The sequence below is a fragment of the Parasteatoda tepidariorum genome, chromosome 9 (genome assembly GCF_043381705.1).
Source record: "Parasteatoda tepidariorum isolate YZ-2023 chromosome 9, CAS_Ptep_4.0, whole genome shotgun sequence".
Taxonomy (NCBI): Eukaryota; Metazoa; Arthropoda; class Arachnida; order Araneae; family Theridiidae; genus Parasteatoda; species Parasteatoda tepidariorum.
The window spans coordinates 18,090,059-18,105,966 of NC_092212.1; positions in this window are offsets into that span (position 1 = coordinate 18,090,059).

Genomic DNA, 15,908 nt, shown 5'->3' on the forward strand with positions numbered 1-15,908 from the left:
CATAAAATAAATAAGTTACGTTATTAAAAATAGCAACCATATCTACAAAACATTTTTAACTTTATACTAACAGGGGTTGGACAAAATTATGGAAGCACGTCTTGATCAACTATACGTAAACAATCATTTTTTTATTTTAAAAGATATTATATAGCAAAAATTTTGTCATTCTTGGAAAGATCATGCTTGAAGCTTTGAGAAATTGCTTTTTTTTTTTACCCACGCAAAAATTGTAGCGTGTAAAAGAACAGGAAGTTCTTAAGTTTTGTTTCTTTTTACAATCCCACCATAATTAAAAAAATAGCTTTCTAATATAATATTGCCATTCAAAGAATTGTTTTAAAATTGCTGGTATTTAAGCTCAATATTGTAGCGTGTAAAAGAACAGGGAGTTCTTAAGCTTCTTTTGTTTTACAATACCACCATAATTAAAAAAATAGCTTTCTAATATAATATTGCCATCCAAATAATTGTTCTAAAATTGCTGGTATTTAAGCTCAAAATTGTAGCGTGTAAAAGAACAGGGAGTTCTTAAGCTTCTTTCGTTTTACAATACCACCATAATTAAAAAAATAGCTTTCTAATATAATATTGCCATCCTAAGAATTGTTTTAAAATTGCTGGTATTTAAGCTCAAAAAAATTTATTGCTTCCTTTCCTCATTTTGGTAGATTCGAATTCTCCATGGGTAAAACTGACATCATTTCAAAATGCTTTAAGTATTTAGAAATGATGATTTGAGATTGTGCCAACATTTTCACCTTTCAAAATCTTCCAAAGCATTTGCTGAAAAAAGAAAGATTGTAGAGTCAATATGAAAGTGTTCCTATAATTTTGTCCAATGTCTGCAAATCGAATCGTGGGGGCTCAGGAGATAGGGCACTCGCCTCTCAATGAAGTGACCCTGGTTCGAATCACAACGATGGCTGATCGAAATTAACTCTGCACCCGACTCGCATCGATCACGATGCTGATGTAAAATATCCCCAGAGGTAGACTGATCATGGGTTAGAGTCCTCTTGCCGTCAGGCTAACCATTGGAGGTTTTCCTCTCTATGTAACGCAAATGCGGGTTAGTTCCATCGAAAATTCCTCTACGGCGGCAAATTTCTTCTAATATTTGATCCAGGAGTTCCCTTGTCTTCTGGATTGGAATCAAAATTACAATTCTACGGAGTTGAAAATTAGTAGTCGTAAACCCAAACTTGAGTTGATTGTTCAACGAAGGTTATAAAATAAAACAAAAATACCTGTAAATAGAGCTGTGGTGGCTTAGAAGATAGGGTACCTCGCCTCCATTGAGGAGTCCCGGGTTCGAATCACAACGATGGCTGGTCGAAACAAATTCTGCACCCGACTAGCACCGACCACGGTGCTGACGTAAATTATCCTCAGTGGTAGACGGATCATTGGTAGAGTCCCCTTGCTAACCGTGGAAGATATTAGTGGTTTTCCTCTCCATGTAACGCAAATGTGGGGTAGTTCCATCATAAAGTCGGGCAAAAAGTTTAATTTGTTGCAGGAAATCAACAGCTAGAAAGTTGTAGACGTCATAGGGAAATCCTAGGTTTTCTTTTATCATCTTTAATTAATTATCGCTACTAAAATGTTGCTTTAATTTTACTCTATTCGACAGAAGCATTCGAAACTTGGAGATTTCCAAATTGTTACCACATCTGAATATCAAAATTAACCAGGTGGAATTCCAAAATTTAAAATAATTTTTTTGCTTGAAAATTCAAAAATAGATGATTGTAAAAATAAGAAGTTTCAGAAAAATAATGTTGTATTGTCTGTTTTTAGATGTCTGGAAAATATTTTATCGTCAGATTAATTTATGTCAAAAGAATGTTTTAGCTTTATTAACAAAAATAACCATAACTAAAGCAAAATAAATATATAAAGGTACGAAAACAGACACAGCTCAGTATTAAACTATTTCTTCATGTCACTAACAGCGTAACTCTGAACTTTTTTTGCAAAAAAATTATCGTGAGAAGTTTCAAAAGTTATCGTGCTCTAATTTTTCTATAAGCTAACTAAGTAGTTTTCTGAAATATATACTTATATACTGAATGAAATCAAGAAAATGCTAATCAAGAATTTATTCTCAAATTCAAGGTCAATAAGGAAAGATGTCTGAGGTGTTTTTTTTTTTGGTAATGCAAACCCATCCAAAAACCTTTACACCTCAGATTATGTACGAGTAAACATTCATTTTTTTGTCGCTGATTTAGTTTGCTGAAATTTAGCTCTAATTACTTACAATATCTACCGTCCATTACTAAAATCAAGCATATTGTTACCGAGTAAGCGAAAATCTAGTCATTAATTCATTTTTATCAAATGGGAAGTTCTAGCAAAGAGCAGCTTTTCGAATACGTAACTAAAGCGGGGAACTGACGGGGGGTCAAAAATATTCTTTGGGGGGGGGTATGCTACAACAGAGAAAGAAGAGGGTGAGCAACATTCTCAGAATATCCTACGTACTAAGATACAGCGCATTCGCATACGAAGTAAAGTGAGAGGAGGTACGTCACTTTTGAAACGGTTGTCGGACAACTCTACAAGTATGGTTGGGTACTTTGTCTCCCATTTTAATCTTTCATTGTCAAAATGCACTCCTTAATTAACATGGATGATAGAAATGTATTCTCAAAGAAAAATATTAATTAATAGTACTGAACTGTTTATCAATATTATAAAAAAACACAACAAACCAACAATAAATGAAACGAGAAAACTGATTTTCTTTTCTTTAACCCTTCTAAAAAACCAGCAGTGGCTGGGAGGAAAGGAGCTTCTGCTGCAGTTCCCCTAAATGTTGTTTTTTCCTTCATACGCAGGGACTACCCTTTGGTTGGAGGTTTGTATACATAATGTCTATGGAAGCTAGTCTTCTTTCCATATGCATATTTTTTGGTTCGAGTCCCCCCCTCCCCCGTGGTGGTCAAAACCATTTCAAACTCACTTCATATAATTAAATGGTAAAACATAAACTTTGCTACAACTTTGAATATTATAAAAATATTCCTTTCAAATAAGAAAATTTGGCAATTATGTAAACATTCAAAGGGCTATAGACCCTTTTTTTTCTTCCAAGACATAAACACTGAAAACTTAATTATTTTGTTTATAAAAATTATCTTGGGGAAACAAGATATTGTTGTAAGATGATCTTCCTTAGTAGTAGTCCTTTAAGAAATAAGTATGTTGTATGTACTTTTCTTATGTAGTAATCGTTTAGGAAGTAGGTGTGTGGTATGTACTTTTCTAATTAGTTGACCTTTAAGAAATAAGTATGTAGTATGTACTTTTCTTATGTAGTAGTCATTTAGGATATGAGTGAGTTGTATGTACTTTTTGTATGTAGGAAATAAATATATTTTGAACATAAATTAGGTGACTGTAATATTTAGCTTATATTAAAAAATATCAGCGGTTTCTAAATATTAATGCCCTACTACTTTCATAAATGTGCTACTTTATATCAATGCAAAATGTTTCTTTTTCACTATTAGAACTGTCTGGAATAAATTGAGCCACATCATACCCTCCAACATTTGAGAGCGCGACAAAATATGTTTTCCAGTTTTGTTAAACTGAAGAAGAAAATAATTAAACAAATAGAATATAAATATGTTTTTTGAATATGAACTTTGAAAAACATTATCATTAATGCTTTCGTGCAAAGGATCCCAATCTTTTTCGGGAACGGATGCCTAAATAATCAACATTCTTTCGGTGGAACCTCGACTCCATAAATAAAGTTTATTAAGGTAATTGAGAACGTTATTACCTATAGAAGACTATTTTTAAATTATTTAATTAGAGGTACGAAGATTTTAATCTATTTTATCATTAATAATTTCAAATTAGGTTTTATGTCCGGCAGTTAAGTTTGCAGTGTTATATTTAGTATAGTTATGAATTTGTTTTTGGTGTATATACATCACGGGAGGAAAAAAAAAATTCAAAAGCTCAAAAGAGCTCCTATAAACGTTGAAAATGGTTATGACCGAAACCTTTTTTATTAAATAATTTACTTATTTTATTCTAATTTGAAAAGGTGATAGAAAATAATAATGCAATAATTTATAAATGCTTGTTTTTTTTATAATTCGCTCAATATATTTTTGTTAGAAATATTATATTTCCTTTTAAAAAATTCTATTTTTATTTCAATGGCCCTTGATTTGAAATAATATCACAATCACAATCAAAAAATTAAATAAATTATGAATTATTGTTTGGATCTAAATGTAATAGATTTCAAAACTTATCATTGGTTATAAAAGTACGAAGTCCTCTCTAACTGACTCGCGGAACACTTTCAACTCTTTCACGGATCCCTAAGGTTCCGTGGAACACCATTTGGGAACTGCTGCTCTAATGCGACAGTATTTCTCGAGATTCCTGCCATGCGGCCTCTCTACCTGTATTCGATGATCAGAAGATGACGAAAGAATAAGATCAACAATGTAAAGTTTATGAGATCTCGAATAAACAAAATCAGGAAGGACAGCAGCATCGTGATTTGCCATAATGGTTAGAGTCCTTATAGCGTACAGTGCGCCAAAAAAAAAAAAAAGGACGGAAAACCCTGAATAACTTTTGTTCCGATCTTCACGCTTTAGGACTCAATCTTAATGACTCAAGGGGGTGAAATTCAATATCTTAATTAATTAGTGCATACGATATTTTAACTTAAGACACCAGACACAAAAATTACTTTCTCTGAATAAACACGTCTTTCTTTCGACGGATTCGTGTTTCTGACCACCGAAATATATGGGGTTGCCACAATCTGAGAAATATCGACCAAACATCCATCAGAGAGATATTTTTGTTTCAAGCTAAAATTGTGTGTAAATACGAGTAAGTGCAAATATGTGACAGACAAGCAAAAAAGATCAACCGTGTTTGACTGTAACCATGGTCATACGGTGAATAAAGTCGCTGGATTTGTCGGTGCTCTGATGCGAACTGTTCAACGTGTCTACAAGCAGTGGCGTAATACACGTGATCACGAAAGAGTATGTCAGAATTGTGGTGGGAAAAAGATCCTGCATGAAAGGGACCGGAGACGTGTTTCACGACTTGTCAATCAAAATCGCTTCCAAACGCCACAAGAATTGCTTCAGTAAGTGACTGAGGTTCATCCCAACCTGTTAGAAAGAAAACATTGCGAAAACATGTAATGTGGTCTGACGAATCACGTTTTTGCTTTTATTCAAATGGCACACTTTGTCGAATGCATAGAAGACCAGATGAAGCATTTCATCCTGACTGTGTGCAAGGTCAGGTTATGGCCTTATTATGGCCTGGGCCCCCTCACTTAGGTGGTCACTAACATGAACTAACATGTTTATTTGAGCATTCTGGATGATCACGTGTTGCCTTTCAGTCAACACTTTCATGAAGAGTATGTTGTACCCTTATTTTTCTAGATGGGAACAGCAGCAAAGTTAATCGGGCTGGAAAAATATGAGACTGATTTTACGAACACTAAAACACTTATTTACATCTCGACTGGCCTGCAGAATCACCTGACTTGAACCCCATAGAAAATTTGAGGTACATGTTGGAACAACGGGTAAAACGCCGAAATCAACTTCCTCGCAATTCGGTGGATTTGGGAGATAAAATCCTCAGCGAGTGGCTTAAACTGGATTTCACGTACCTGCAAAACCTTGTGGACTCACTTCCTAACCAAATCCAGTTGATTATCAAATACACGCTAATAAATTATGTTTTTTTCATAATACCATCTCCAAGGATGACTAATTTTTTCGTGTGTTTGTGCTTAAATACACCATCATATGAATATCTTATAACTGATAACATGTTATCCACATGTAGTGATGATTAAATATTTTTAAACTAAAATTTTAAATTCTAGAGATAAACAGACAACTAAAATTTCTTGACTATTTATAAATTAACTCTTTCACCAACAAGTTCAATTATTAGCGAAATACGAAAACAAGAAAGTGATTATATATCATTACTAACTACAATTTAAGATTTTCAAATTTATAAAATATTTTGTAATAATTTAAAACTGGTAAAATATTTTCTTCCTTTCTTATGAATAAATTGAATTATGACTGTCGCACAATATGGGGAACAATTTGAAGCAGTAACAAAATGAAAAAATATGTATATAAATATATTGAGCGGTTGCTACCAGGAAAAATTAAAAAATTTTCAATCTAGTATAAATTTAAGTAAAGTGAAACATGGTGTTACGCTCCAGTCTCGTGTGAGCTGAAACTTATTTATCTGTGTGAGAGTTTTGAAGAGAAGAGTTTGGAGACTTAGAAGATGAAAATAACTGTCTTTCGTGTTGAGAAGAAACTTCTTCATTTTTAAAGAGTTCCTGCAGTTCTTTTACTGTGGTAACAAGTTGATGTGTAGATGACACTGAAGAAAATCATTTCGATGTTGAGAAAATTTTCATCTGGAGCGGGCAAGAGTTAATTCTGGTCTGGTCTGTCTAGTCTAGCTGGGCTCCTGAGGCCAATAATGGCCCTTTTTTCATTCATCCTGTAATGAGAACATATGGAAATGAATTTACGGTGACCCAGGCCTTTGGGCCCATACGCCAAGTATTTGATGCCTCGCCGAAGAACAGCAACCAAGCACAGCACGGAGGGCAAGGTAAGGGACTCGATTGGCACAGGACCCCGAGTCACGCAAGATCAAAGCACCACATGCCACAGTNCCTCGTGTGGGGTTGTAACTTATTCATCAGTGTGAGAGTTTTGAAGAGAAGAGTTTGGAGACTTAGAAGGTGAAATTAACTGTCTTTCGTATTGAGAAGAAACATAGAGGGTTCTATCAAGGCCTCCACACGGTTTCATATCAGTAGTCTGCGCAGATTGAAAAAATAGCGAACCACTTGTGAGCATGAACCCAAATTCTATTTTAAAAGTACTTGAGAGAAATTTATCATATATATTTGAGAATTGAATCTGTAGTGGTTGACAAGTAAATAAGACAAACCAATTATATTCATAAATTAAAAAAAAATTTAGACATATATTCCCTACCACTTTCTTATTTTTAATAGATTTCATATTAAATTGTTCTTTAACAATTGGTTTGCCTACATACTCTTTTGGCGTGTCCGGAGCAGTTGGCATCTCTGCATTACGTCCGGGATACTAAGCTGAGCAGTGGTTGAAAATACGATATTTATGGTAACCCGTGCTGAGGCCTGTTCTTTTCTAGGAGGTGTTGGTTCTATCCCTGTAGGATGGAATTAGGAAGTGAAATAACTTCTTCATTTTTAAAGAGTTCCTACAGTTCTTTTACTGTGGTAACAAGTCGATGTGTAGATGACACTGGAGAGGAATCTTTTCGATGTTGAGAAAATTTTCATCTGGAGTGGACAAGAGTTAATTCTGGTCTGGTCTGTTTAATCTAGCTGGGCTCCTGAGGCCAATAATGGCCCTTTTCCCATTCATTCTGTAGTGAGAACATTAGGAAATGAATTTACGGCGACCCAGGCCTTTGGGCCCATACGCCAAGTATTTGATGCCTCGCCGAAGAACAGCAACCAAGCACAGCACGGAGGGCAAGGTAAGGGACTCGATTGGCACAGGACCCCGAGTCACGCAAGATCAACGCACCACATGCCACAGTCGACGGTCAAAGGAGAACAGCTGAGCGAGAGTCCGAACCCACAGGATGACGGCGTTAACCAACGCTTACGAGCAGGGCCGACAGCAGTGGGCGTCCACCATACCGCTGTCCATCAAAACGTCCCAAGATTGGAAAGCTCCGAAACCAGTGAACCTTATTAAAACAATAAAATTACAAATGGAAAGAACAGTTAAAATAGAAAATACAATCATTTGAAGATTGCCCAAGGGCTTACAAAACCCGAACAGCCGTAACGGAAATGGCTACAAGTCCGCTAGTATTATGTTCTGGCTCTCAACGTTCCACACGCCCACAGTAGTGATGGACAACAGGCTTGTGACGTGCTGTGCTTCGTCTTGTGTCCAAGCTTGAACCTTGTGTTAGCTTCTTTACAATTCACACACGAGCTCTTGTTTTTGCAGTTGTCTCTTCTGTGTCCTGATTCACCACAATTGGCGCATGTTTCGTCGTTTGTACAGGTCTTGGCCATATGCCCAAGGCGATTGCATCTGTAACACTTGAGTGGCAGTACGTATTCTTTGACTCTGAACAATTGTCATCCGAGGTTGAGTCTTCCTCTTCGAATTACTTTCGCAAAAGCACAGGAATCAACTTCCAGAACCCAATGGGTTCCTTGTCGACCTCTTATCGTGAATAGGCCTTTGCCACTGAATTTTCAAGCTCTTTGTTATTTTGGATCAATTTTTCAATGAAGTCTTCTTTTTCATATGTCTCGTTCACTTCGTAGAGTATTACTCTCGGATTCCTCCACTTTGGAGTTTCACAAATTAAATCCTTGCTGGGGCCTTGTTCTTTTATCTGCTTTTCAATTCTTTTGACGTCGCTCTTTTTTTCTTAAAACAATAAAGTTACGCTGGAGTAAGCTAAAAGAACTATTCATACTTACCTTAGCTTTAATGGTTAAATTTCCTATATATATGATATTAAGCAAACAGTATTTGCCTATCTGTCTGTAGAAGCATATTACCTCAACGGCTGAAGAATTAGACATACATTCATTGTAAATAAATATATTTCTTATGCATTTATACATATTCACGTATAAATGTATTCGTTGAATGCACATACGTAGATTGCAGAACATACAAACTTTTTGTAGTTAATTGCATACATGCATGCATTACGTGTATATATATAATGCATGCACAATGAAACAATGTATTATGTAACAATGTGTATAGATATATGCGCACATACGGGTATATTTATATTTTTGCATGTGCAAATCATGTACGCATGCAAGCATGCATGCGTACATGAATTTTAATATGCACAACTATGTGCATAGATTGTACTTATAAACGTACGTACAACGTTCTTACGTATAATATACGTACATGTATTTATTCAAACAATAAATGTACCTTCTTGCTTAAATGCAAGTATGCATACATAATATATTGTCTCTTTATACGTACATGCATCGTATATGCATGATTATGTACTCATAATACACGTACAAATAATGTTTGTAAACGCATATATTGTATATAAATGCTTTCACTGTATTTAGATCCATACATTTATACATATTATGTATATGCATACATACAGTGTGGAAAATAAAAAAACGCATCTGTCTGAATAACTTCAAATCTAATTATCCGATCTTCACGTTTAAGGACTCTATCTTAATTCTTCGAAGGGATGACCTCAAATATGCTAATTAATTAACGAACCTGATATTTTAAGTTACGAAATCAGACACAATAACGTACTTTCTCTGAATAAACATACCTTTTCCTCAACGGATTCAGACATCTGACCCCCTAAAAAATAAGGGGTAACCTCAATCTTGGAAATTCTCATGGAAGGTTCTCATAGTTAGGTCAGGAGAGTGATCCAAAGTTTAGATCCATTAATGTTAATTTTAACTTTTGCTTTACCTCTCTTTATCTCGAGAACTTTTTAGACTAATTGAAAAAATTTTTCAAACAATAGTAAAGTTCGTTTAACCAAAGATACGTAAAATATAACTTTTAGTAAATATTCCTTATTTTTAATGATTTTATTTAATAAATTTATAAATTGTAAGGTTTACAGCTTTTTACTTAAAGTTTAAATTAGTAAAAGTAAATTTTTTACTTAATTTTTTAAAATTTTTTTAGAGAATGTAATTTTAACCCTTTAACGGGCCCTTTATTTCTAGTAAAGGTAAATTAAAGTATTTTTGGAATTGAAATTGTTTTAAGAACAGTAATTGATATAAAAAAAAACTCATTTAGTTTATAAAAATGCCATTTTTTTGGTGGTAAATATATTTAACATGACCTATTAGGAACTTACTGACTTTTATTTTTCTTCATTTATTAAATAAATTCCTTAAATGCTACAAACTTTAAAAGGAATTATGTATTTTATAACTTTTATACGTTTTTTAAAAGTGACAAATGGTTACCAATTTAAATTCAAAATGACTTCAAAAAATTGAAGTTATTGAAAAATGGAAACCTAAATTAAAAGTGGTAAAACGTGGTGGTAAGTACACTTACCACGGCCTTCAAAAGGGTTAAATGGCAAAAATAGGTCAAATAGTTCTTGAGAAATTGAATTTTGAAAAAAATTTTTAAATTTAAAATTCGATGTCTTAGGACCGATTCTTTCGATTTCAATCGATTACTTGTAATCAGGATTGCAGTTGTAATTCAAATTACGATGCATTGTGATTAATATTACAAGTAATTTATTACAAGTAATTTATTACTCTAATCGATTATTGTAATCATGATTACAGCTGTAATCAAAATTATTATGCGTTGTTTTCATGATTACGAGTATTTGATTGCTGTGTATAAGAAATGTAATCGATTACATTTTTATCTAAATCTGATGCATACAACGTACTTACGTATTATACAATATGCTTACCCATTTATGAACGTAAATACTATATGTTTATGTATTAATGTACTTGCAAAGCATTTATGTTTATATGTTTTGTATGTAATTCTATGTTTGAAAGTTTTCATTTAACAAACTTAAAAGTTCATTTAATATTAGAAAATTTATGGATTGTTATAAAAGTAACCTATTACCTACAATCCCGATTATAATGGAATCAAGCTCACTTAAAACTATGATTACATCTAATCATAGCGTTATTAAATATATTTCAATTACATGCATTTAAAATTTCCTGTAATTGTTAGATTATGTATTATGATTTCTAATTATCGCAATTTATAATTACAAATAGTCACGATGACTTGCGATCTCAGGGCTTGATTATTTCTAATCCTGATTATCTGTAATACTAATTATCAGTAATCCCTTCTTACTGTGATTATAAATAAACATAACCTCTTGATATATGAAATTATCATTGTTTGTTACCATCTAAGAACTATATATTTGTTGCTATAAAAAGATTATTATAAAAAATTATAATTACTTGTAATAATAATACAAGTTGTTGATTACTAAGCAATCATTATCTGTTATAAATTATAAGTTACACGCGTAATCGGTTACTGTAATCGATCCGCAAACTGCACTAAAAATGGCATAATGCTTGCATTTTTCTCAGATTATTCAAAACTTTATTCAGAAAAATTAGTCACGACTAATGAATTTATTCATCAATCATTATTTAAAAATTTGCATAATAAATGATGAATAATGACTGAATTTACATATGAATAATCATTCAGAATAAATTTATTCTGACTAATGTTAGTCATGAATAAAATTTTCGTGAATGATGCCCATCTGTGTTGATAATTAATACTCCTCGTCTCATTTCCACAATGCCACAAGCCACTAAAATCCAAAAAGTAGTGACGAATGAAATTCTTAATTTTATTAAAAGTTAAATTAGCTGCTATTTTTAGCGTATTTGTTTTAGTTTACAATTGGAAACGAATGCAAAGATTGATTTCGATTTAAATATGAATATTTTGTTATGAGGTAATATTCATTGAAAAATTAAGTGGATTAAATTTTAAAAAAAATGAATTGAATCTCTACCACTTCTTACATTTGTATTCACCCGTGGCATTCCTGCATTTACACCTTAACACTAGGTTTACGGGACACGTCATTTTGACGGATTTCGACTTTTGTAAGGAAAATTATAAAACCCGTTTGAATTTTTATTTTATCTCTTGTAATGACTTTTAACCATTGATCGAAGTAAATATATATTAAATGCTATTTACCTCAAAAGCGTTGAAATATTGAAATTGTGGTATACTGATTCTACGGATATACGTCAATTTGACGCGATCATAATTTAGACAAAAGTTTAAGTAAACAAGCAATTATCACATCAATAATAAATAGGAATGTACCGACAATACTTCGTTTCGTTATCTCAAATAAAACAAGCGATAAACAACTGTTGCCGATAAGCTATACTAGAAAGAACAAACGCAGAATGTCAATTGATGTCAGAGTGTCAGATTTTGAAGGTTTCAGTTGCTTAGTTCGAGTATTGAAACATAAAATACTAGAATATTTCATAAATATATATCTCATATCTTCATTTTTTTCTTATAGTATACATAATCATTGGTTTCTAAGTGCAGAGATGCCAACTGCTCCGGACACGCGAAAATAATTAAAAAAAATGGTAAATGACAACAAAGTAAATTTTGAAATATGAAGTGGTGAATTATATAGAAATTATTTAGAAATAGTGGTGGATCTACTAAATTGAATTTATTAAATTAAGAATCACAATTCTTTCATACGTCAAATTGACGTGTGTCCGAAGAGATAGGTATATAAGAAACGTCCGTAAACCTAATGTTAATAAATTAAGAATGAAACAACATTTGTTTGCAAATCTGTTTATTTTAACTCTTCTATGCAACCAAAATTTCAATATAGTTACATTAAAAACTGAAGGTTGCTTCATACTGTCAATTACAAAAATAAATATTATCTTTGTTTTAACGATTAATTTTATTTCTTTTAATGAAATTAATAGCATCCATTTTCATTGTTTTAAAACTTGAGTTAAGAGGTAACTGTATATATGACTTCCTTGAGTGAGTGATTGCATCATTGTTACTTAATTTGACGTCATATTTTACGTATCAGTGCTTTAACTGACCTTTAACCTCCTATTTCAAAAATATTTTGCAGTGAATTCGTTTTAAAAGTAATAACCATTATTTATACTTTAAAGCAGAGTACTATTAAAATCATGAAAAAGTTTTTTTTTTACATATTTTAATTTTAAAGGCAAATTCCTTTTTTTTCTTTTCCTCTTTTCCCCCAAATAATAACCATATTTATACATTGAAGCAGAATACTATTAAAATCATGTAGAGTCTTTTTTTTTACTCATTTTACTTTTAAAGGCAAATTCTTTTTTTTTAAAAAAAATAAAAGCCATTATTTCTACATTAAAGCAGAATACTATTCAAATTTTGTTGCGAAAGTTTTTGTTTTTATTTATTTTAAATTTAAAGGCAAATTCTTTTTCTCTTCTTTCTTTTAATTTTAAATAATAACCATTATTTATACATTAAAGCATAATACTATTAAAATTATAAATCAAGTTAAAGTTATTTTTTCTTATTTTAATTTTAAAAACAATTTCTTTTTTTCAAATAGTAACCATTATTCGTACATTAAAGCAGAATACTATTAAATAATGTCAGCGTTTTTATTTTACTTAATTTAATTTTAAAGCATTTTTTTAAAGTTTTGTGTAAATCTTATAAAAATTCTTCTGAAACTGATAGTCTTCGACTTGAATTTTTATTTTGGACACAAATGAAAAATGCTCGGTAACGAAAATGGACATAACAAATTATTCGAAAAAAATGAGCGTAGCTTAAAATGTCCGTTACAGAAACTGGACATTTCACAAAAACTAAATGCAATTTTTCATTGTAAAAACAATATACCCGAATTTTTAGCACTTATTTTACTTTTTAAAAATCCCGCAGTAAATGATCATAAAGACACTGTTCCCAGTAGAACAAGCATCACTGGCTCTGGTCAGTAAGCGGTTTATTGACCACTTTGACCACTCTGCGTAGGGACCGAGGGTGCGATCAAAGTGGTACGATCATACTGGTTCTACAGTATACAGTTTCTTACACCGGTATTCATCAGGGATATTTCCCAAACCGTCGCCAACGGCCAATTGCGTAGCTTTACACCCACCTACCTACTATCTAGTTTTCATTGATGAAAGTTGGTAGTCTTTTCACCAATTACTACCTAGCTGCTTAAAGTAGTCCATGTATAAAATACACAATTCTTTCTTGATTAAAGAACTTCATTCGCTCCAAAAATATACAGATTGGATAAAAATGTTTACAAGTCTTGAAAATGGGCGCCTATTTTTGAGCGCCTTAACCATGTCCACTGTTATATACAATTTGTATATTTTGAAGCAAATGTTGTTTTTTAATCAAGTAATATCTTACCGCTTCAGTTTCTTGGAATTATTTAATTAACATTACTTTTCGTTACCTACTATTCCAGCGTGAAAGTAAAAAACAAAAACAGAATTAATATATTGTGCTAGGCTAGGCAGAATGATCTCGTTTTAATCGATCAATCTCATGGATCGAATCGAATGATCTCGTAATAATATACATACGCATACCCTCCAACTTATGAGGATTTTGAAAATAATTCTTTCTAGTGGTAGCGAACCAAAGTAGAAATTTTTAAAGCAAATGGATCTCTCATAAAACTTTTATCAGAACTTAAGAATCTAGCCATATGGCCTGCACTTTTATAAGTAATAGTGGACAAGTTACGCTAAAATTAATTTTTTTTAAGTATAAGACATTAATTTTGCTACCGTCTGAAAAGAAGATTTCTTAAACTACGGAAATTCCGTAGCAGTTGGAGGGTATGCATAAGCAGAGATGCCAACTTACCTCGCTTTGTATAAGAGTATTTTCTAGTATTAATAAAATTTAAGTTATGCTTAGTTTAGTATTTTTATTTTTAGTAATTTTTCCACCACTACCTATCGAAACTTCGAAGTATCGCATGGAAAGTAGCTCTATTGCAGTTTCAAGGCTGCGAACTTTCGATGCTTTATTTAAAAATTTATTCTAGTGGTATCTAAGTTTATGTTCTAAAGTATTAACTATTTCTTGGTGAGGCTTTTAAAATGTTGGCAAAATTACCAAATATTCAGAAAGCTTAAGCTTTTACACGTCTACCACTCTATAAATATATTGCAAAAAGCGCAATAGTTGGCGGAGATTACCAACTTTCTAAGTTTTTTGAAAATATTTATTCTAGTGGAAGCTGAATTTATGTTATAATATATTATTTTTTATTCATTTAAACTTATTTTCCACACTACTACACATAATTGGTTTAAAAGTTTATATGCAACACCACTTTGTTTCAGCTCTCTCGTGGAGAGGTTTTAAACATGTCGGCAAAATCACCAAAAATTCTGAAACGGAGTTCCCGTGGGTCTTGAAAATTTAAAAAAAAAGTGGTAACGAAAATAAAACAAATGTCGAATTTTCAAATATCTGAGTAATCACTACTAAAAATTGTTTTCGAAAGAAAATATGCATGAAAATTCCAGCTTTCTAAACCACTTAACGATAAAGTGATACAATAAAGTAAGAAATATATTCTAGCATTAACCTAAATTTAGTACCACTACTAAAATTTATCAAGGACTGCGGGAACCCTATGAAAGCGCTGGTTTTTAAATTTCCAACAGTGTATAAAGTAGTTTGCAAAAAGCGTAGTAGTTGGAAGGCAAGTATATACATTAATATGTAGGTTATTAATATATTGTTTTAGGCAGAATAATCTCGTTTCCGGTAATTAACTCCTTTTATAAATTGGGTTGTCACTTATTTTCTTTTTAAAAAATGAAAACAAACCTCTCATATTAAATGACGCTAAGGCACACATTGGTTTATACACTACGAAATAAGTCATTATTCACAATTACATCTTTTTTAGCATGTTTATTTGATAACTTTCCTGTTTTTGCCTAAGATTTTATTTTTATACTTAAAGTAGTGCCAAAATTTTTTATAATTATTTTTTAATTTTCTTTAAATAAATGAGGCTCAAAATATTTTTTTGCTACCATTACATTTAAATAATTTAAGCATATGCATAATAAGCTTGCGCATTTATAAAAGTAGACATAAGTGATGGCTAAATATTTAACTGAATATTAGCATACTATATTATTTTTCTATCTATTCCGTGCCACTAGGAAAACACTTTTTAGAAAAGCGTAAAATTTATATCCATTTATCTAAATAGTGGTGGATCTAGTAAAT